Consider the following 24,345-nt stretch of genomic DNA (forward strand, 5'->3'; position numbering starts at 1 on the left):
ACGCTAACTGGTGCTGAAACGTACTCAGTTTAATGCGACAAATACTCCGGAACATCAACATATACTCAACATACCTTAAATAACCTTTACATAACTTAGAAATAAGTTTTGAAGGCTTTGGTATGGCAAAAACAAATTAATTCGCTTACAGGGACTAAATTTGACAAACTGCGAAAGTATGCTAATTTGAACTGTAACGAACATTCCGGAACATGTCGATAAGTTAAAACAAACTTTTGGATCATTCAGGGGCTAAAAGTGTCAAAAAGTGCACAAGTTTGCACTTTCGCGCATAACTTACGTTCTGAATACATCCGGACATCCAAAAATTTATGTAAGCATCCTAATATTATGCCTTAGTGTTTGGCATGAGAAAAATCCATTCGTCGCGCAATTTGGATCATTTTTCGCGCTTATGCGCATTCCGTCGTAATTAACCGAACATCGTAATCGTACGGCCAAACGAACCAACATCCGACATATTTTTGAGCATTTTTCATGTCCACAATGTTTAGGCATCATTTTAGGGCCTTAAAGTTGGCTTTACGGGCCTTAGAAGTGTCGGAAATGGCTTAAACATGCAACAGGGACCAAAACTGCCAATTCTGAAAGTTGGTGCAGATCAGACATAGCCAGGCGGCCCGCCTGGGTTTTGTCTGATCCTGATGCGGGCCGCATGGCCCCTTCAGTAATAGAAACTTTGTTTTCTTGCTGAACTTGGCCTTTCAAACATCCCAAAGGGCAATGCCCTTTCACAATCTCAGGAGTTAAGGGTCACATTAAGCCACCACAACATCTTGACAAGTGTAAGGCTTGGATCGTGGCACGAAATTCAAGAAACGATCCTAACGGCTTTACTTTTCCTATAAATACCCCCCCCTTTTGAGTAAAACCCACAAAAATCTGATCAAAAGCTCTAAGTTGGAACCTTTGTTTCATACCTGAGCCATTTTGATCTAGATTAGCATTCGGGGACCCTTCGTAAGTGTTCTTTCGTTCTTTTATTCGCTTTTCGAGTCCGAAAGTCAACGTTTTGTTGACTTTCTGCGTTGACCAGCCTATGGTCACACGAAGTTCATTGGAACTTCATAACGTGAGCGTGATCACGATGGTTATAGTCCGTAGTGACTATACCTACTGATTACCACGTTATCTAGGCTCAGTGACGAGTCATAGTTTCGACCAAAATACGCATTCTTGTGTATTTTGTAACCAAACTACTCGTGAGCATCGAAGCCGTTTATTTTGATGCCAAACCTGTTTTCTAAACTTAGTTAAGCATGTTCTAACATGCTTAGCTCGTCACTTTTAGTATAGTGCTTATATAGGGTCGTAAGGTAAGCGATCTAAACCATCGCTTATACTTTCGAACCCGACCCATTTGGTGGATCATTAGGATCCGACCAAACACATTAGGTGACCATAGCTATAACCTTCCGAGGTTATACCTTGTGGTCACGATGTTAGGCGTTCCAAACGCGTTATACGCAAACGACGTGTTAAGGTAGCATAAGCTACCTAAACGGGTCGTAATGGGTCGCAAGCACTTAGGTTAGGCTTCATTTTAGTATGTAGGCTTTGTTAAACCATATTACACGAGTCTCCATACTCGTTTGGTTTACGAACCCGCATACTATCCAATCTTCCGATTTTGGTCCGGTATATTAATATAGTTACCTATTAGGTGCCGTTTGATATCCCGTGATCTCAAGCATTGTGTGATTATTACATAAGGAATTCAAAGCAATCTCAGGTGAGTACATAGAACCCCATCTTTTACTGTTTTCCAAACTGTTTTGGGGGGAAACACATGTGCCTACCTGTTACTTTCATGCTTTCCATGTTTTCACATCGTATACCTGCTATGTTCGTTAGTACATTATAGTACATGATTTCATTACATTTCCTGCTATGTATGCCCATTTTGTGCGTACTTAGTACATTGCTTTACAATACATTTCATGCTATGTATGCCTGTTGTGTGCGTACTTAGTACATTTGTTTACATCACATGCCTTCATTTTGGTACAGCATTTGGTTTGTTTAACATGGAACAATACATTCATTAACATTGATCACGCCATTCGTTAGTAGGTAGTGGTACCATAGGAATTGACAACTCCCGTTCCTGAAATCCTGGGTTTGTTTGGATTGGTAGGAATGACCGAATTCGATATACATAACTTAGATAAACCATTAATTTGTTTAAGGGTTTATCGCCACAGTCTCAAGGCTTGGATGTATGCATATTTCACAATACCACATAAATGTTAATATCAGTAGAGCATGCATTGTTCCACAAAACATAACGTTGATTTAAACCATGTTTTACTTCAACACCTTGTTTTGTGCATTTTACATATGGTTTAGTTGATACATCTCACTTACCATACAAGATATATTTTGGGTACACATTACATATCTACATTAAACATAAACATTTTGACATTGATATACATACTTGGTGGTTTACATTGAACATAGACATTTCGATATGGTTTACACAATAACACTTGACAATCGATTTATACATGAACAATTTACATGGTGGTTGGTTTGGGTAAATGGTTGGAGTAACGTGGCGTATGTAATATGATACAAACATGGTGGATACGCCGCTGGTACTTCCTATATATAAATGCTTGCACTATATTACATATCGTAGCGTTATCTAAATCATTTCAGTATAAACATATTTCATTTTATACGAATAACATATTCTTCACAAGACATTGTTTTACAAACAACTCATCTTATACATACTCATTTTACTAGGTTATTCTTTTAACCTTACATTTATTTTACATATCTTCTGATATTATCGTTTTTCAAATGGTTTACAAAGCAAGACAAATTACAAGGTTCATGACTGACTGTTATTAAACAATTCTTTAAACTCAAGTCATGAATACCATTTTCACAAAACCTATGTATCTCATAGGCATTTTTATGCTGACGTACCTACTTTCACATGTGTTTTCAGGAGCTGTTCCGTAGGATGATGATCATGACACTAGGGCGGACCTGTGCCTTAGAGACTAAAAATGAAGATAGACTAGTTTAATTATGTCACGAACTCTTTGTTTTCCTGTTTAAGACAATGTATTACGCTTGTTTAATAAATAAAATGTAACTTTGATTTCCATGGTTATGAAACAATTAATTCTGTCCCAACACTCCCCGGCGTTTCCGCCGCGGTTGCATGTTATACGCGGCGGGGTGTGACAGTAATTAATAGAAGATATATTATTTTTTGGAAGAAAAATATATTTTCTCAATGTACATGAAATATATTATTTTTCGGAGAAAAATAAGTTTGTGTATATATGTTTTCCAAGTTAGACTTGAAAATGTATTATTTTGGAACTCATATGAAAATATAAATATTTTTGCCAAAGGAAAAATTATAAATAATTTTTCTAAGTGATATTCCTCAAAATATATAATTTGAAAATATATATTAAAGTATTCTTACTAGAAATATTATTCTGGAAACACTTATACAAAATTAAGTATAAGAATACTTAACAATCACAAGAAGATATGTATTCTCTTACGTATAAATACACTCCGGAATCCGAAGGAGCCTTGAGTTACATTGGATTTGAAGAACGCAAAACTGTGAGTTCATGTCCCCTTTTTCTTTTAACTGTTTTCAGTTTTACAACTTCGGGGGTGAAATACATGTTACAAATGTTTCGATAATTACAAATGATATGGTTAGCTAAGGAATGACCTGTTAGATCATGTGAATGGGTAGGCGATTAACTTTAGACCATTAATCCTTGTATAAGGACCGAGGGGCATGAGTGATAGATCTATTGGGTGTTGCGAGCCCCACTCGTGGGTCTGCGAGTTGACTGCATGTGGTGACTATGTTGTTCCGCCGGATGGCCCGGTACGAAATACGCATAAAGGGTTGAGTGCTTCCGATACCATGTCACTTATATTAATGTATTAGCTACACATTAATTGATCTGTTTCCTTGTTGCTTCATACCAGTTTATAAGTACATACATACTTACAAATGTTTTCAAGGTTTATTCGTGCACACATACTAAACACATAAACTCGCTCAACTTTTGTTGATGATTTCAAACTACATGTATTTCAGGAAATTAAGTATGGATCTGGCGGGCGTTGAAGTTTACAAGTCATGTCTCTAATAATAAAAGGTGTCATCCGAAGTCGAAGGGTTTGGGTTATGTATTTTATCTTGGGTAAGATACATGGCTCGAAACCTAGTTTGTTAATTAGTGTCCTTTGTTAAGTTCAGATTGGAACTTAAAACTTGGATTGTTATGTACTAATAATTGAAGTCCTGCTTTGTGGTTAATCAATGACGATTGTAATGTTTTGAAACTTAATTTATGGATGACATCATGGTTTTATCATATAGTTGTTTGTTATGGTTGAATGCAATGATATTAAGCAAGTCACGCCAAATCACGCTTCCGCAAAAAGTTAGGGTGTGACAGTTTGGTATCAGAGCTTAGATTGTAGCGAACTAGGATTCCTTCTCGAGTCTAGACTACAATCCTTAGGGCTCTCACAAAAGTATTTTCACAACATGTTTTCATTGCATACACAAAACGCCCAGATCCAGGAAACAAACATTTTTACAAAAGAAAGGACACGAAGCACTATTGCAAGATTTACATTTGTGGTTTAGTCCGGGAGACTAGGTGGTTTAGTCTGGGAGACTCGGTGGTTTAGTCTGGGAGACAAGGAAGGATAGAAAGGTTTCATGAGGAATAACAAGGATACATGATTTCATGATACATTGTCTTTGATTACATTGCCTTTGTTTGCATATACTGGGTGTTAGTGGTTACTATATGTACCTATGTTAGGATTACAACAATACAGGCAAACCTGTTATCCTCAGGGAACGGATTGACGATGCCCGCGACCCGATGGCAGTCGCATCAGACGACGAGGTTATGCCGCACCAGAGATATATACGTCAGACACTGAGAGTGACCCTGACATGTTGTCCAAGGACGAGGATGACTTCCAACCGTCCGCGCTACCAGAATTTGGCGGTGATTTACCCCTTGCTGATGGTATCCCTGAAGAGGATCCTTTTGTCATTCCTGTTTCAATCCATGACCACCTCAAAATTGGTCATCCCGATGGAGAACCCATCATGGCTCCGATCCTCGATGCCGTACCTCTCGTGGTCATTCCCCCGAGGATCTGCCTTTCGACGAATTGTTTGATGATGACGTTGATTTGATTGTTGATGGTCCTCCTGTCGAGGCCCAAGGTGATGAAAAGATAAACGAGGATGCTATTGCTGTTTCTCCCTCCTGAGATTCCTGTCATTGAGATATCCCCCGATTCTAGTTTGCACTCGGTTTCAGACTCCTTTGAGTCTGTGACACCTTCAGTTTTACAGACGGCCGGATTGCAGCTTTTTGCTACTGACTCAGATGACGATGCCGCTATGTCTACTGCATTATCACCTGCTCGAGATCCCACACCTCCACACGACCCAGAGCCAGCTCCTCAGCTAGCCCCTGTTCCTTTTGGGTCAGCCTGATTGTTGCGCCTATTGACCTTGAGCCGATTTCTGATCCTGACCATGATTCCGTTTAAATTACCAGATATTGCACTCCATATTCCCGACCGAGTACCTGCACCTGTTGAATCTCCTTTTGCCGAGCCATTTATTCCCCCACCTGCACCCGCTGATGTTGCTCCTCTCCCTCCTGTAGAGTTCGTTGTCCATCGCACTGACTTGCTGGTTGTTTTCCTTCAGAACATCCTTGCACCCCGTCCAGGGGAAGGTACTTCAAGTCTGCACCTGCGTGACGATCCTTTTGCCTCCGCAGGTTTTCCATAGATCCCTCAGGCTGCACCGTTTGCTCCCTTCACTTCTTCACCGCTTGACGAGCCATTCCGATTGTTCCTACCATACACTATACCGATTTCAGACCCCTATCATTCCCCACATTATGGAGGCTACACACGGATGAGTTGCTCCTGTCACTTCAGCTACAGTTTGAGGTTTTGAGTCGTAGAGTTTTGGAGTGTGTGCTGATATCACGTCCTCCACCCTGTCTATGATAGTATATTTTTTATCCTCCATATTCATCACTTTCTCCTTTTGCACTCTCACCTGCCACTCTTACACCTATTCCAGAGTTTGATGCTCGATTCCTTACCATCGAGCAGCAGATTTGTTACTTGCTTCAACGTGTCTATGGGCTTGAGGAGGAGCTTGCGCATGTGCACAACTTGCTTTCCTTCCCTCCACCTCCTCCTCCACCATCAGCATGGTTGGTTTTTGGTCTTATGCAGATGTATTACCTTTGGTGAGAGCACCACTTTTGAGTTGAGCTTGTGAAGCCCTTTTGGAGACCACCTTTCGATATGTGACAACCCTCAAAATTCCATGTATTCCGTACAATTTATTGATGATAATTAAAGTGCTTGACGACTGTGTGGAATTACTTAACTGCTCTCTGATTACTGTGTTATACTTACATGTACTTGTTAATGTTGGTCCCTCGGATAGGATCTACTGTTTTGGAAACTTAGTTGAATCAGATATGATTAATGCGCGGAATTCATTGAATCACACAACAGATATACGAGAACAAATTCAACTCTGAATTACTGTCTGATCTTCTGTTGATTGAATATGAAAGTGTACAAGCTCCTTAGAGAGTTCAGACGGACATGAGTTTGCCAGAGAGTGAAAGTATCAAAAGTTACAAAAGAGCTGATCGAACAGCTATTTACAGGCACAGTCAGGATAGAGTGAGTGCTGGCCGATCGGCTGGGCTAGCCGATCGGCTGACATTGCTGACCGATCGAACAGCCTGTCCGATCGGTTGGGCTGTCCGATCGGCTGGGCTAGCCGATCGGCTGTCATAGACAACGAAAATCAGCACTTTAACAAAAGACGCGCCATATCCTGACTTGCTTTACAAACATACAAACATAAACTACAAATATACAAAAACATGACTACATGCAGACGGAAGCTACAGACGTTATTGTACTAACAGACTCCCCCTCGGATGTAGCTGTAGTTCCTTCCAGCATAGTCTTCAGTTCTTCCTATTCCTTCTTCGCTCTTTGGCCTTTTGCCTCCTTTTTTCTTCTCTTTCCTCTAACATCTTTCGTCTCTTGTGTCTACCTTCAGTTATCCACTATTTCTTGTATTCTGGATCACCATCACGCTTTCGATCCCATTTTGGTATCTTGTTTTCTTCAGATTCAATTGGCGTCTGATCTGTTGGTGGCACATACCCCATTCTTCGTCTACCCATCTCAGCAGCTCTCTTTGCAATCTCCGTTGATCTTTGACTTCGCTTGTATCTCTTCAAGAACTCATCAATTTCAATGTCTCTCCATTTACTCTTCCAATATCTACCAGAATTGATGTCTTGAGCGAAGCAAACATCCACAATTGATTGATACTGCATTGCTTGAGCTTTGTCTCTCTTCTCGTAAACGATTTTATTAAGAAATAAGCAATCAATGTCTTTCTTCGAGCAATTAACAAGCCACATTGGATCCAATATACTGATTCTTCTAGATTCCCCAGTAGACTTGTCAAAAAGAGATATTACTGCCTCAGCCGTTGTTTCATTGTAAAACCATCCTTGAAATATATCATGAAAGTCTTGCTCGATGGCTCTGAGAGGCATGTTCTTCAGACACTTTGGCAGCTTTACATCCAGAGTTATATCTTTCTCACCATTTTCTAAAATTCTGACAATCTGCTTTGGATATTGTGGCTTCCAATCAGGATAGCCATTCTTTGCTTGCAACTTGATGTAGTTCCATAGATCTTGATCATGTAGACGCACTTCAGGACCAAAGTAGAACTGTTTAATGTTCTTTGTCTTTACTAATTCATCCACATCCCACCACGGTAAAGTAGCAATATCAGATAAGAACTCAAAGTATTGAACTCCTTCTTCTCTCCTGATGGCATACACTTTCAGATCTTCTAGGTATCCCCAAGATAGAATATCTCCCCATGACAGATTTTTGCTGTGAGTGAAGTACTGAAGAGCTCTGAGAGTCTTTCTTTCCTAAGGCATATTCTTGAACCATTTCTTTCTTTCTTCTGTAGAAATTTCTCTCGGAACAGTTTCAGGAACACCTTCACTGGAGATCTTTTCAACAATCTTTCTTCTAATTTCATCTTCATTTCTGTCTTTGAACATCTCAGCAAATGAAGGAAACGTCTCATCAACCCCAGCATAGTGAAAATCAATTTCATCTTCGGATGAATCTGAAGCGTCTTCAACAATCACATCATCATAATGATCTGCTTTGAATGCATATCTGGGCTCAAATTCTTTAGCTGGTGACTGAGGAATTTCATCCTCAATATCAAACTTGAACTTTCCTTCTTCTAACCCCAATTCCTCTAGCATTTCAGCTCTTGTTCTTCTAACCTCAACCTCTCCTTCTTGTTGAACATTCAAGTAAATAACAGTTGGGTTTGAGAGGAGTACCTGATCAACATGTTGTTTTCCAGATGATGATGCTTCATTTTGTACGTCATCCTCTTGCTCATTAATCTCATCATTCAATAGCTCTTCTATTCTTTCTTGAACAATTGGATCTTTGACTAACAACCCAGAAGCACCTTGATCATTGTCATCATCACCTTTATCATCTCTATCATTGCCATCATCAGGCTTATCATCCATCTGATCATCAACATTATCTTCATCTTCCTCTTCTTCATCTCCAAACATCTCTACATCAGAATCATTATCAACTATTTCTCCACGAGCTATCTTTCCTTTTCTTTTCAAATCATAAAACTTTAGTAATCGACCCACTTCTTTATCATTGTATGGCACTGGGTAGGCATTACCAACAAGCACAAATTGTTGCGTCTTCCATTCTAGTAGCAACACTTCTCTTGCTTTTCTCTTTCTTTGAATAACCTCAACCCTTCGAAGAATATTATCAATATCAACAGGCTCAGAAGACTCACCAACAATCATGAAGTCTGGTTCCTGAACTTCTTCAGCATCAACCATTTCTTGTTCATCTTCAACTATTTCTTGTTCCTGAACTTCTACAACTTCAACCATTTCAATATCTTGTTGTGATGATGAACCACCAATATTAGGTTGACTTGATGATCCACCAGCTTCTTGAGTGTCATTAATAACACCTTTGTTCTTTTGTGTGGCTTCTTCAGCTAAACGTCTTTCACGTTCTAACCTTCTCTCTTCAGCTCGTTTCACTTCTATCTCATTGAATGCAACATGAACATCCATCTTCAAATGACTTTCCATGATAGAGTAAAGCATATGAAGTTGTTCATCTTTGACCACCTTATCTACCTTCATGGCTTCCATCTCCAGCTTCATTGCCTTCATTTCATTTGAGGAAACTTCACTCATTTCACTGAGAAGCTGATTGAGTGTTTGATTCACAGCTTCCAAGTTCTTTATCTTGACATTCAATGAAGAGATCTCTAATGTCAATAATTCAAACAACTTAGAATTATCATGAGCTTCATCCTTCAATTTGTTCATTGTTTCTTCTTGTTCTATCAACGATTCTCTAATTTGATCATGAGCTTTCATCAATCGATCAACTTGTTTCTTCAGAATATCACGTTCCAATTCTGTTTTAGCTTTTTCTTTCTCCAGCATGTTGACCTTCTGTAACAACTCTTTCACTGCTTCATTGTTGAACATATCATAGTCATCTTCAGGAATATTGTTGGTGCACTACATCTGTTGATTTCGTCTAGGATTGGATCTTACATTGTAATGTATAGATTAGGGCACGAAATACGAGAAAATGCGAGTGTGTATGATGTTTGTGACTTAGGTTCGCTTTTAGGGACAATTGATAGAGGTCCGCTTTTGTGACACTTGTGAGGTTCGCTTATATGGACACTGGTCACAAAAGCGAACCAGACATCGTATATATAGATGTCTTATTAGCGAACCTGAGAACAACGAACGTGTTGATTTCCGCACCGAAGCTCTGCCGGTGTGACGATTGAATTGTAAAAGCTGTCAAATCAATAAAACAAGCAGTTAGAGTGAAGTGTGTGCTATTTCTACCTCTGTTTCTTATAATTCCGCATCTGAAACACAGGAGATTATCTCTGAACGACTCGTCTAGGTTAGTGTACGATCCTACAATTGGTATCAGAGCCTGGGAGGAGGTTTTCTGCAGAATATAGCCGGTTTTCGTCATCATTTCTTACTTCTACACCTTCTTTTCTTGATTCGTGAAATTTTCACGGTTAGAATTGATTCAAAATTTCACAGATTGTGCGTTATAGGACGTTGACAAACCCTTGAAAGTTTCGGTCCAAAATACGGACAAAAAATGGATAAAATGACCTTCGATCTGAGATCCGCTTTTACGGCATCATTTTAGGTCCGCTTTTAGATACGTTTTGAGGATAGGTCCGCTCCAAAATTGCACCTGGTCCGCTCGAAAGACAATCATCAGGTTCGCTTTTAAGGACAAATTCACCTGGTCCGCTCCAAATTCACCTGGTCCGTTCCAAAGTCACCTGGTCCGCTCCAAGTTGTTTTCTGGTCCGCTCGAGAAGTTGTTTTCTGGTACGCTCAAAAGATTATCATCTGGTCCGCTCGAAAGGTCCGCTCGAATTGATCAACCGGTCCGCTCTAAAGTCACCTGGTCCGCTTCAAGGTCATCCGATCCACATTTATATTGAGTTGGTCCGCTTATAGTGCATCTGGTTCGCTTTTGTGATTATTACTGTTCCGCTTTTCAAGACATTTGTAGTTTCGTTTTTGTGAATTGTCTGATTCGCTTATTAGTCACTTGTGTTGGAAAACGTGTAACGTGATTATGGATACCGAGTTTTACAACGCGTTTGCAACATCGTCGTCACCAGCTGCGATTGCTCAAGCCATGAATCTAGAAAACGAGACGGGAACCACCCAGAAACCCCCGAAATTGATGAGTATCGAAGAATACTACGAGTGGAAGGATAGATTTGAAAACTGGGTTCAAGCAAATCATCTTAGATCATGGGAATGTATCTTGAAGAAGTATGTGTTACCGAGAACGGAGGTGAATGTTATCAAACAGATATCCGAATTCATAGATCAAGAACGTGCAATGTACAGGGCGGAGAAAATGATGATCAGTTTATTGCAACAATCGATTAAAGAAGATATATTCATTCTGTTAGAGCACGACAAAACTGCTAAGTCGATATGGGATGCTCTTAAAGTCAAATTCGAGGGAAGTGAAAGTATGATTAAAAGCAAAAAGGCATTGCTTAAGAAAGAGTTTGATCTTTTTAGCAGCTTACCAGGAGAGGATACTAAGAAGCTAATTGAAAGATACTGTCACTTAGTGCGATCATTGACAATGACTGGTGTTGATAAAAGTCGTGAAGAGTATGTGGATAAGTTAGTTGATGCGTTACCTCAGAAGGAGTGGGGAACGTATTTGATGATATTGAAAAACACGGGTGTTTATGACGGACTGACAATTGGACAGTTTATCAAAAAATTAGAGGCTCAGAATCTGGAACAGCAAAAGATCACCAGGATGAATAGTCCAAGTGGTCAACAAGATGTGAAAATGTACTACAGGGGTAGCATTTCAGCCACTGAGTCTAAAAGAAATCCGAAAATTCAGACGGCATTCAGTGCTGGTGATTCATCTAACAAAGCTGATCAGGGTTCAAACATTAGTAGCAGCGGGTTTTCATCATTTCCGAGTGTAAATCCTAAAGAGACAAACACAAGTTTTCAGTCTCAGAGTACAAAAACAGGAAATGGATATGTGATTCAATGCAATATAGCCCTCAATCTTCCAGAAGGTCAAAGCTTCTCTAAAGACACTGCAAAAGACCATATGGCACTTCTGGGTTCTGTTCTGTTATCCTATGAAGGTCTGGTTGCTGGTCAGATCGGAAATCCGATGCTCACCAAAGAGGATTACGATCAAATAGACGCCGAAGAGATGGAACTCATGGATATCAAATGGTGTCTTGCAAGTGTTCTTCGACGTGCTGAGAAGTTCAAAACCATCACCGGGAGAAATGACTTTCTTGATGCTCATGTATCTACTTTAGGTTTTAATAAATCTAAAGTTACTTGTTTTTGGTGCAGGGAGAAAGGCCATTTCAAACGGGAGTGCAAGGGAAGAGAAGCTAGCGGAGCACAGAATCCATTTGGGAAAGATGATTATTACCGCAAAGCTATCTATCAACAAGTTGGTCAATCTCAAGAACCACAGACGGCTCATGGGAGGAAGATTGAAGATCCCAAAAGAGCATGTTTGTTAGATTTCAGCTGGAGTGATTACATATCATCTGAAGGCAAAGCAGCACGCATAATCGATCAAGATGATGAGAAATTACCAGAAGGTTTTAGTTGGGATATGTTTGTGGATGAGAAGGGAGAGTTTAAAGCTTTCATTTCCAAGATCGTACGAGAGCCAGATCTGTTTGCTACTTGGATGAAATCGATTGGGGTGAATGTGTCTAGTGAGGATGAAAAGTCTGTTGCGTTTGATGGAAATTCAGAAAGTACAGATGAACTTTCAGAAAGATCTGGAGAAATTTCAGAGGGTTCAGATGAGAGTTTATCGAGTTCTGATGAGAGTATACAAAATAAAGTTATTTCAGAAAAGGAAGTTGTATTTGATCAAACACCGTCTGATTCTGGTGTATCAGATGCAGATTCTGGAAAATCTGTAGAGTTTGATCAATCACCGGTTGACAAAAGTAGTGATGATGAAGAAGAAAAATATGTAAATGTTGCTGAATCTCATCTTTCTCCTAAAATTTTTCTTGTTTATTTTGCAGATCGCATGAATAAACTAAAGGAAAAAGGAGCTGATATAGAACAACAAGAGAAGTGTGAAGGTGATGTTCAAAATGTTGAAAATGTTGCTGAGAAGGTTACCGAAGTGGAGAAAGAAGAAGAAAAGGTGACTGTAGCTGAAAAGGTGATTGAAGTTGTGAAAACAATCGAGGTTGAGAAGATTATTGAAGTCGTCAAGCCTTGTAAGAAGTGTTTGGAAGTCTGCAAGGAATGTGCAACAAAAGACGACATTATAGCTGAGTACGAGAAGAAGGAGCAGTTACTGTTCAACCTTAATTATGTGAAAGAATCGTACGATGTCTTGAACAAAACAGTAACTGGTCTCCAAACGACAAACTCAGAAAGAGAACAGGCACTGACAATGATGAATGCAACTTTGATGTCAAAACAAAAAGCGATCAATTTCTACATTGAAGAGAGTGCCAAATGGAAGCAAGAGTTGGAAACTGAAAAGATCGAAAATGAGAGAATTAGGCGGTTATTGTTAAGCTATTCTACTTCTGATTATCTCATTGATCGTGTTTACCCAACTGTTGCAGGATTGGAAGCTTTTCAAGACGAGAAGCCAAAGAAGAAGAAAGATTGTGGTAAGAAACCGACTGTGAGCTATAACAAGTGTCCGCCTCCAATTTGGGATGGGTATTCTCCTAGGAAACCAAACGAGGAGCAACTTGAGAAAGCAGTCAATATAAAGTTAAAAACCGACACAACTGATGTTTTACCAGATAACATTGATATCACGTTTACCTCGTCCGATACCGATCATGAGTCTGAGTTAATTAAAAAGGTGGTCGATCAGGTGTTGGATACTGATGAGGAGTCCGAGTCGAAATCTGAGTCTGGAGGGTCAAATTCGTCAGTCAACAGTCCAAATTCGTCGGTCAAACGGTCTTATAGTTTAGAATTTTTGTTATCAAAGTCAAATTTGAATGATGAAACATTCGAAGTTGTTTATACTTTGAATGGTTCTGACAAATTATATTACAATAAAGAGTTTCCAATAATGAGTATTAAAACAGAATCGATTAACAAAACTTTCAAACTAATAGAGATTAACATTCTTGAATTGAAAGTTTTAAAAAATTTTGAAAAACCCAAAAAGTATACTTCTAGAGTTCAACAACGTCTAAACAAGAAAAAGGGTTACAATTCTGGTTCGGGTTTTCAAAAGAAACCTAATCAAAATCGTAGCTACAAAAAGAAAGGTTTAGGCTTTGTTCCATCAGAAAATCATAAAAATGATAAAAGTTCTAAAACAAAAACAGAATTTGTGTCAGGTGGAAGCTCAGATGAGGAACAGAAGAAACCATTCTGGAGACAGTCAAACTAGGAGTTTCTTGCTGAAAAGAAGAAAAATGGAACTGCAGTGTTTTATCAAAGAGAGACTCGTACCTGTTATCGATGCAATGAAGTTGGTCATATTGCATGGAATTGTCAGAAAAATGCAAAAACAAAACAGGGAGTTTCTCAGAAATTAAAAGACAAAGTTGTTGAAGTTGAACCACCAACCAATAGACTTAAAATTTTTGAAAATTCAAAATATGAGGTAGGTGAGTGTTCGAAAAAGAATTTTTATAAAAGAAAAGAAAAAGATAACCAGGTGTGGGTTGTTAAAAAGGTTGATGTGAATGTCGGCGATGAATCTGGTTCCACAAAGCCAGAAGAGCCACAAGTTGAGAAGAAAATTTTAGTGAATGATGAAGAATTTCCGTCACTAAAATTTGAGGAAGTTAAGAAGAAAATTGGAAAAACTGAGATTTCAAATCAGTTTTACATTGAGAAAAAAGATTTTGATGTCGAGAAAACATTCAACGGGAATGTTAAAAAGATTTTTGGGAAAATGCTGAGTGGGAGAGCAAAGGGGGTTAAAGATTTTTATGCCACGAAAAAGGCAACATACAACCCTACTGCTCAAGAGTTGAAATCCATCAAGTCTGAGAAGACTTGGATGGATGTATGCTTTCCATGATAGTCTTAGGACTATGCCGCAGATCCCAAGTTTATATCGTGGATCAGGAATCGGCATCTTTCTAGTGTTTGAATAGTTTGTTTGAAAGAATTTGAATAGTGTTTTGGATTTTACAGGTTGAAGGGCTACGCCGGAGATTCAAGGTTGGTAAGTGCGAAGCAGGAATCGGCATCCTGATTGGTAAAATGGTGATGTAGACGTAACATTCCTACAAATGGTATTGTGTGTTTTTACAAGTGGTTATTTTTACAATTGGTTTAGAGGTTGCTTGATTGCAAATGGTAAATCAGGGACATTAAGTTGTACTTGATTTACTACATATGGGTAAAAGATAGACAAGATGATGAACCACATCCCCGTACTTAAAAATGATAAACCTACAAGTGGTTTTTATCAACACAAACCCATTTTCCGGAAAAGTCATTTCGAGTAAAACAAACTTAAATGTTTTGAAATCTAAATGAGAAAATGGTTTGTGATAGGGGGAGTTCTGATTGTTTATGCCAAGTGAATGGCGAATTGATGTGATTCGATGTTAGTTGTCAGTTTCTGTACAGTTTGTTTTGCATTTTATGTTTCAATTAGGTCAGAGTCTAGTTGTTTTCAAATTTTCCTTTGAAATGTGTTTGCATTTTAGGGGGAGTAAGAAATTTTTCAGAAAATCCAAAAACATTTGAAAATTTGAAAAGGCCAAAAACATGATAAAAATCAAAAATGAGTTTCGTTGTGAAAAAGAGGAAATGATAGTACATCAGTGGACTATCACAGCACGCTAAAGAAATGTAATGTCAAAATGTGATAAACAATCTTACTGTAGATATGTCAGTAGGTTTTCGCACATTTAGTAAATTGAAACGAGATATAAACCTAAATTCAAACTTGCTTAATTCGTGGGTAACTATTCTTGGATATATGGGTAACCCCCGAAATCTTGTTTGAAAGGTCCCTTATTCTGAGATACTAGGTCTTTATGCTCAGTGATATCTGGGGTATTATCCTGGGACTTCTGTTGTATGGAAGTACTGACCTAGTCCCCGGATAATACTTTCTGCATATGCTTGAAAAAGCGCAGCCCTCAGCATGCTGATGAAACAATAAAATTGATAGTCGCTGCTGTTGTAATCAAAAGATCCTCTAAAGGGGACACACCAAAAGTCGAGCCGTCATCTCTCTGTTGAACGGAAGTTCTGACCTGAGCTCTCACGGTTTCGCATTTAACCCCTGAACAGGTATCATCTGTGGTATACTCACCTGTAAGACTGAAATTTGGGATCTGGATACAGGAGTATATTCAAGTGGAGTGATACACAATTAAGTTTAAGTCTTTAAAACATTAATATCGTATCTCGAATCATTTGAAATCTGTGTGAAAATTTAAGTGGACAAACATACTGACAATCTAGGTAAATTGTTTAAAACTGAGTATGTTTAAAGCTTAATGGTGTTAGTGACATGTCTTATAAACTGATATGATCCTCTTACACGAACTCACAAAAATATTGTCTGTAAATATTTTCTTTACTGCATTACAGGTTTCTTTATATCAAAATCCAAAAAGATTTTCAGTGTGTTTTAGCATAAATTTTTGAAAAAGTCAAAAGGATTTTCGACAACTGATGTTGAATAGCTGATTTTCAAAATTCTGAGTGCTAAACATGATGAGCAATATTTGAGGGGGAGTGTTTGTGTGAAATTAAATGTTTTCATAATATAACCTTTCATGTGGTTTATCAGAATTTGGGTTTGGTTTGAGAGGGAGTCTGTGTTGGTGCATGGTTAGATGTTAGTGTTAGTGCACATAAAATTGATAAAATTAGAAATTTATTTCTGGGTTAAGAATGTGAAGGAAAGCCAGGTTTCGATTTTGGATCTGAAGATAGAGTGTCATGTTTCAATTCCTGAAGACCTCTGTTGGAGCCAGATTGATCGATCCTGAAAGCTTATGAAGAGTCCAGACAACGATCCTGAAGATGTTACTGAAGAACAAAGAAATGCCAGTAAATCGAGAGGGGGAGTCTGAAGATAGAGAGAAAGGAATGCCCAGAGACGAATCAAGACAAGAATTCTTAAAGGCACAGCGTCAGTGCTCGATAGTCGACTCCATCAACATCTGAGGGGGAGTCTGTTGGTGCACTACATCTGTTGATTTCGTCTAGGATTGGATCTTACATTGTAATGTATAGATTAGGGCACGAAATACGAGAAAATGCGAGTGTGTATGATGTTTGTGACTTAGGTTCCCTTTTAGGGACAATTGATAGAGGTCCGCTTTTGTGACACTTGTGAGGTTCGCTTATATGGACACTGGTCACAAAAGCGAACCAGACATCCTATATATAGATGTCTTATTAGCGAACCTGAGAACAACGAACGTGTTGATTTCCGCACCGAAGCTCTGCCGGTGTGACAATTGAATTGTAAAAGCTGTCAAATCAATAAAACAAGCAGTTAGAGTGAAGTGTGTGCTATTTCTACCTCTGTTTCTTATAGTTCCGCATCTGAAACACATGAGATTATCTCTGAACGACTCGTCTAGGTTAGTGTACGATCCTACAAATATCATCAGTGAATATCCCTGATGCAGTGTTAAGCCCTTCAAACATGTCATCAAAAGCTGTTTCTTTCTGTTGAGAAGATTCTGGTTTATCTTGTGGAGGAAGACGTGGACTAGCAGCTTTGAACCCAGTGACTTCTACATAATCATCACCACCTGTTTCTTTTTCAGCTACTGGTTCTTGCACCTCAGGTTCTTTTGGCACTTCAATATGTTTTTCTACCTTTCCTCCCTTTTCTTTTGATGGTTCAGCACCAGCTTTCTTTGCTCTCACATTTCTTGGAATGATTCCAGCCTGAACTGCTTTACGCTTCTTTCTTTGTTTCTTTGACTTTTCAGGATCATACGGTGAATCTTCTTCATCTGATCCTTTCTTTTTCTTTAAAGGCTTTTTCTTCAGCTGAGCTTTCCCCCTTCCAAGAGTCGTTGGATCCAATTCAGATTTAGATTGAGTTGCTTCAGAATCATCTTCACTTGAACTACCCTGAGCTTCAATCTCTGGTTCAACTCTTGTAACATTTTCAACATGAGCACTTGATCCTTGAGCTTGTTGTGCTACAGCTTCCTCATTCTTTTTTAGATAACTTTCAAATGTTTGCTTTAGAATATCAACTCCTTGTTCAATGACCACAGATGGCTCCAAGACAGTTTCATCAATCAGTCTCTGCTGTGGCTCTCCAGAAGACCCTACACAACAAACATTAACAGAAACATTAGAAACATTTAATAGACATAAATTCTAATTGTCTTAAGGCTCCCCCTTTCACTATACCCTTATCTCCATCCTTCGGAATGGTAACTGCAGGGGATGACTTAGGTGTTCTCTTTCTTTTTCCATCTCTCACACACCACCATCTAGTCTTCTTCTCAGTCATTTCGCTCATCATTGTGTCTTCATTATCGGAATCACTATTGTCATGTCTCCATTTCTCATTCTCAGGAGCAACATACTTTTTATCCTTGATTCTGCATATCATTTGCTTTGTTTTTGCATCAGCTTCTTTAGTAACTCTTAAAATTGTTTCATGTGTAATGTTTCTAACATCCATAACATCACTTCTGATCTTCGGAAGATCCTTGATCTTATCATTTATCAACATCAATATAAATCTAGGATACATGATATACTTATCTCCTTTTGCCTGGCAATTCTCCTTCATATACTCAAATATCACTTGAGAAATGTTATACTTTCTGTTCAATACCAAGCTTGTAACTATGTTCATGATATAATCAGAAACTTCATCATAGGCTCCTTTTCTGTGTGACAATGAATGTACCATGCAGTGTAGCAAATATCTGTAAGCCTTTGAGAAGCTTGTCTTAGTCATCTTTCCATTGATATGACTAGTAAATCCCATTCTACACCACAAACCCTTAGCAAGACGTTCAGACATGATTGTTGGATCATTATCAAAATCTTGTAAGTCTAAAACTCTCCTAACATCTCCTACACCAAACTCAAACTCCACATCTATGTCTTTTCCATCTTGATCCTTCTTTCTTAAGACTGCATGTATCATCTTGTCTGATTCATCATATCTAGCTGTATTCCAGAAAGCTCTAACATGCGATTCATAAATAACTATTTTATCAGATAGAGCCTTGGCTACTCTGCTTTCTCTCAAGAATTTTGCCATCTTTTCAACCACCGTACCATTTGTGCTATCAGAATCAATTGCACAATAAACATTGTGGCCTTTATCTGTGTCCTTTCCTCTTTCCTGTAAATATATATAACATCAATAAGGTGTACAGGTCTTGATCCATGAGGATGAAAAAGATGAGAGATTTTGAAAAAAAAAAATTAACACACGAATATTTTTCTAACACTGAAGACTCCTATGTGATAGTACTAGAGAGTCGAATGGCTTGCCGATCGGTTAGCATTGCTATCCGATCGGTTGGCAATGCAGTGAGACTTCATTATGTGAGACTGATCAATCGGTTAGCATGTCCGATCGGTTAGCAAAGCTATTCGATCGGCTAGTAAATACTGTCCGATCGACTAGCAGTTTCTGTTCGATCGACTGGCAAATGATGTTCGATCGATTGGCAAATGCTGTTCGATTGGCTGGCAAATGCTGTCCGATCGTCTGGTATTTCAGCAATGAAGTAACAAGAATGCTGTCCGATCGGCTTGTCATACTGTCCGATCGGTTAGTAATGAAACTCACAAATGATGTCCGATCGGCTGGCATATGGTATCTGATCGATTAACAGTTTGCACAGAAATCAATGTAATGATGAAGATGCTGTCCGATCGGCTTGCAATGCTGACCGATCGGCTAGCAATGCTGTTCGATCGGCTAGCAATGCTGACCGATCGGCTAGCACACTACAAAAATATTTCCAAGCACTTAGCACAACAAGGCACAATTTTCAAAGCATAAACTACCATATGCAACAACAAGTAAAACACAATGATTGCTGTCCGATCGGCTGGGCTAGCCGATCGGCCGGCATCTTCAATGAAGAACAGTTAAGAACACAAACAGATGATTCAAAAATTTTATGCTAATTATTACAAATAGCACAGATCCATGTTCCTAATGTTGTCCCGATCAAAACCTTATGTTCATCTTTGTCTAGTTTATCCTAAACAGTGTTTAATTTGACCAAGAACATACCGACTGCCGAACACCAAAATCCTAGATCTATCAAGATTAAGCAAGATTTAACACAAATTGAATCGGTAAACTTGTAGATCTAAACATTCCGATCAAAACCCTATGATTAAAACTCATCAGAACTTGTTCAAACTTCCTAAATCTAAGATTATTGTTCCGACAGTGAAGAACACGAAGAACACTGTGAAATTGAACAGATTTGGATGTGAAAACGTACCTTTGCCATTGAGAATGATGAGCAAACCAACAATCCAATGTAATAATGCAAAGAGAATCAAGAATCAAGAGAAATTAGTGAAAATTTTTGAGAGAGAATAAGTTAGCCGATCGAACAAGTGAACCGTTTGACTGAACTCTGACCGGCTATTTATAGGCTCCCTTGACTCGGCTAGGCCAGCCGATCGGCTAGTAATGCTGGCCGATCGGACAGCTTGTCCGATCCGAGTGATCCTTTGACTTTCAACTTTGACTTTTTGACCTTTTGATTTTATCAGTGTTTGAGAAATCCACTTAAGTATCTAGGTTCAAATTAATGACCCTAGGTACTTAATTTGCCTACCAAGCTCAACTTAATGACCTTGGTTGATCCGAGACAAAAAAAACTGATATTTTGATCAATCTTTTTCTGAAAATTTACAAGTTTCAAATTAATGAACTTGCATGAACTTTTCATTTTCTCTGATTCTGTCAAAATTAGCTCCCAACTCATCTTCCAGTTCAGAATAACTTCCTGCATCTGCATCAGACTGTGAATCTGAAGATCAACTCTCTGCTTTGGTTTGTCGTAAAATAAAGCAGAAAAAGAAAATCTTTTTGATTTTTCAAATGCACAAACTAAACTAGAAATGAATGAACATAAACTATAGAATGTAAAGAAAGTAAAGTATTTACAGATATATTTTTGGTGAGCGTGTTAGGGAATCATATCAGCTATCAGACAAGTCACTAGTACCGTTAAGCTCAAATTCATACTCAGAATTAAACAATTCACCTATATTGTCGATATATTGATCCACTTAAATTTTCACACAATTTTCAGTTTATTCAGGATACTAATTAAGTGTTTTAGGAACTTAAACTTATTCATGTGTCCCACCTCTTGAATATACTCCCGTATCTAGATCCCAATATTCAGTCTTACAGGTGAGTATACCACAGATGATATCTGTAAGGGGTTAAATGCGAGGGCCGTGAGAGCTCAGGTCGATACTTCCGTATACGCAAAGAGATGACGGATTCGACTTTTTGGTGTGTCCCCTTTAGAGGATCTTTTGTTACAACAGCAATGACTCTCAATTTTATTGTTTCATCAATTTGCTGAGGCATGTGCTATGTTTCGAGCAATTGCGGAAAGTAATATTCGGGGACTAGGTCAGAACTTCCATTCAGCAGAAGTCCCGGAATAATACCCCAGATATCACTGAGTATAAAGGCCTAGTATCTCAGAATAAAGGACCTTTCACACGAGATTTCATGGGTTACCTATATATCCAAGTAGTGTTCCCCACAAAGTAAGCAAGTTTTAAATTTTATGTTTATATCCCGAACAAATCTACTAAATGTGTAAAAACCTATCGACACATCATCAGTGAGACTGTTTAATGCTTTTAATTCTTTACAAATCCTTAGCATACTGTAACTGTCTAACTGATGTACTATCATTTTCCCTTTTTACACAAGCTCTTTTCCAGTTTTCTATTGTTTTTGGATTTTGAAATTTTCTCATGTTTTTGGGTTTTTCAATTTTTTACTATTTATGGATTTTCTGAAAAGTATATACAAATATGCCTATCTCCCCCTAAAGACCAAAACAGGTAAAAAATCAACAAACCATTGCAGATTGTTTCTCAACATTATCTACAGTGGTATCCTCATCAACGCCAATGATTCCATCCGACACCGGTAAAAGCATCATACCGTTCAGTTTTAAAAGATATTTAAAACGTGTTTTATCAAATGCTTTGGTATGTAAATCATCTTTTTGCTCGTCAGTGTGGATTTTCTCAATTCGTATCAATTTTTTCTCGAAACAATCGCGAATAAAGTGATGACGAATTTCTATATGTTTAGTTTTAGCGTGATGTACTGGATTCTTTGTTATATTAATTGCGGCCTCATTATCAACAAAAAGAGGTGTGTTAAGAAACTGCAAACCGTAGTCGCGCATCTGTTGCTGTATCCACAGGATCTGAGAGCAGCAACTGCTGGCAGACACGTACTCTGCTTCACATGTGGATAGCGACACAAACGTTTGTTTCTTACACTGCCAGGTAACCAAGCGAGGTCCAAAGAACTGGCATCCTGCAGTTGTTGATTTTGCATTGACTTTGCAGCATCCGAAATCCGAGTCGGAATACCCTTCGAGCGTAAAGTCGCTTTTTCTAGGATACCATAACCCCAACGATGGAGTTCCCTTCAGGTAGCGTAATATTTTCTTCACAATGATCATGTGCGAAGCTCTAGGGTTAGATTTAAATCTTGCTGCGAGGCACGTTGGATACATAATGTCGGGTCTTGAAGCGGTTAAGTACATCAATGAACCGATCATGGAACGATAAAGTGTTTCATCTGCCCTGTCTCCGGTGAGATCTGGGTGAATTCCATGATTTGTTGCTAATGGGGTTGCAGCAGGAGTAGAACTTGACATCCCAAATTTCTCTAGAATATCATGAACGTACTTCGTCTGGTGAATGAAAATTCCCTCAGGTAGTTGTTCAACTTGTAATCCCAAGAAGAACTTCATTTCCCCCATCGATGACATTTCGAATTTTTGCTTCATAACTTGTTCAAAATCTTTGCACAAGTTCTCATTCGTTGACTCGAAGATTATGTCATCCACATATATTTGAACTATCAAAAGATGTCCGTCGACCTCTTTAGTGAAGAGAGTGGCATCCACTGTTCCACGTGTGAACCTGTTGGCTAGAAGATGTTGAGACAATGTCTCGTACCAAGCTCTCGGGGCCTGGTGTAAGCCATACAGTGCTTTGTCCAGCAAATAAACCTTGTTCTTGTGGAATGGGTTGGTAAAGCCCGGTGGCTGTCCGACATATACCTCCTCTTTGACCTTCCCATAAAGAAATGCCGATTTAACATCTAATTGATATACTTTGAAGTTTTTCCAAGATGCAAATGCCAGGAAAATTCTGATTGCTTCTAGTCGTGCCACAAGAGCGTACACTTCAGTAAAATCGATTCCTTCCTGTTGACTAAAGCCCTGGACAACGAGTCGAGCTTTGTTTCGCACAACAACTCCTTTGTCGTCTCTCTTACATTTGAACACCCATTTGGTGTTGATTTTCTTGTGACCATCAGGTAGATCCACCAGTTTCCAGACACCCAATTTTTCAAACTGGTTCAACTCTTCTTGCATCGCATTGACCCAAGAATCTTCAGTAAGCGCCTCTTTGTAAGTTCGTGGTTCAATCTGCGAAATAAAACAACTAAATGAAAATTCAGTTTGTAAAGGTGCTACTGTAGAATAAAAACTTGTAAGCCCTTGGTCAATTTGATGTCTGGTGCGAACGCCTGATTGCAGCTCTCCAATGATCAGCTCCTCTGGATGATATGAAAGAGTTCTCGGCATTACTTCACTCGGAACATCTACATCACCTTCCAGATTAGTAACATTTTGGTTTGCACCTTGTTCACTTATAGGATTTGCTTGATCTAAAATCTGGATCTGCTCCCCCTCAGACTGTGAATCACTATGATGAAATGTTGGACCGATATCAGGTGTTAAATCTTCATTTGTTGTCTGATTGTCAAGAGTTTGTTCTGAAGGAGTTTGAGGAATATCATCATTTTCTCCAGCATTACTAGGACCTGCTTCATCGTCATATGAAGTTTGCTGTGATCGCCTAAAATACTTTGCTGGAAATCTTTCTCCTGATGAATCATAATCTATAAGAATATCCAATTCGTCAAAGAAATCTTCTTCCTCTTCAGGTTCTTCCATCACATCAAACGAATCCCACAGAGTGTCATAATGATAACGCCATGAATCTCCAGGGTTCTGTGGCGGCATCGTATGACCTTGACATTCAACATTTGCAGCTTCAATAATCCGCTTCTCACTTGGAACGAAGACACGTCGCAGAAGGCTTGCATAGCCAACAAATATACCCTCAATGCACTTCGGACCAAACTTTCCAAAAGGTTCTATTACCGTACAGGGTGACCCGAACGGTTCAAGATACTTCAAATTAGGCTGGCGGTTATTGATCAACTCAAAGCACGTTTTGTTGAATTTCTTGACAGTGAGAACTCTGTTGAGTGTATAACATGCAGCAGAAACAACTTCTGCCCAAAAATTTATTGGAAGCTTTGAATCAGTAAGCATAGTTCGTGTTGTTTCGATTAGTATCCTGT

Source organism: Helianthus annuus, chromosome 10 (assembly GCF_002127325.2).
Source record: "Helianthus annuus cultivar XRQ/B chromosome 10, HanXRQr2.0-SUNRISE, whole genome shotgun sequence".
Taxonomy (NCBI): domain Eukaryota; kingdom Viridiplantae; phylum Streptophyta; class Magnoliopsida; order Asterales; family Asteraceae; genus Helianthus; species Helianthus annuus.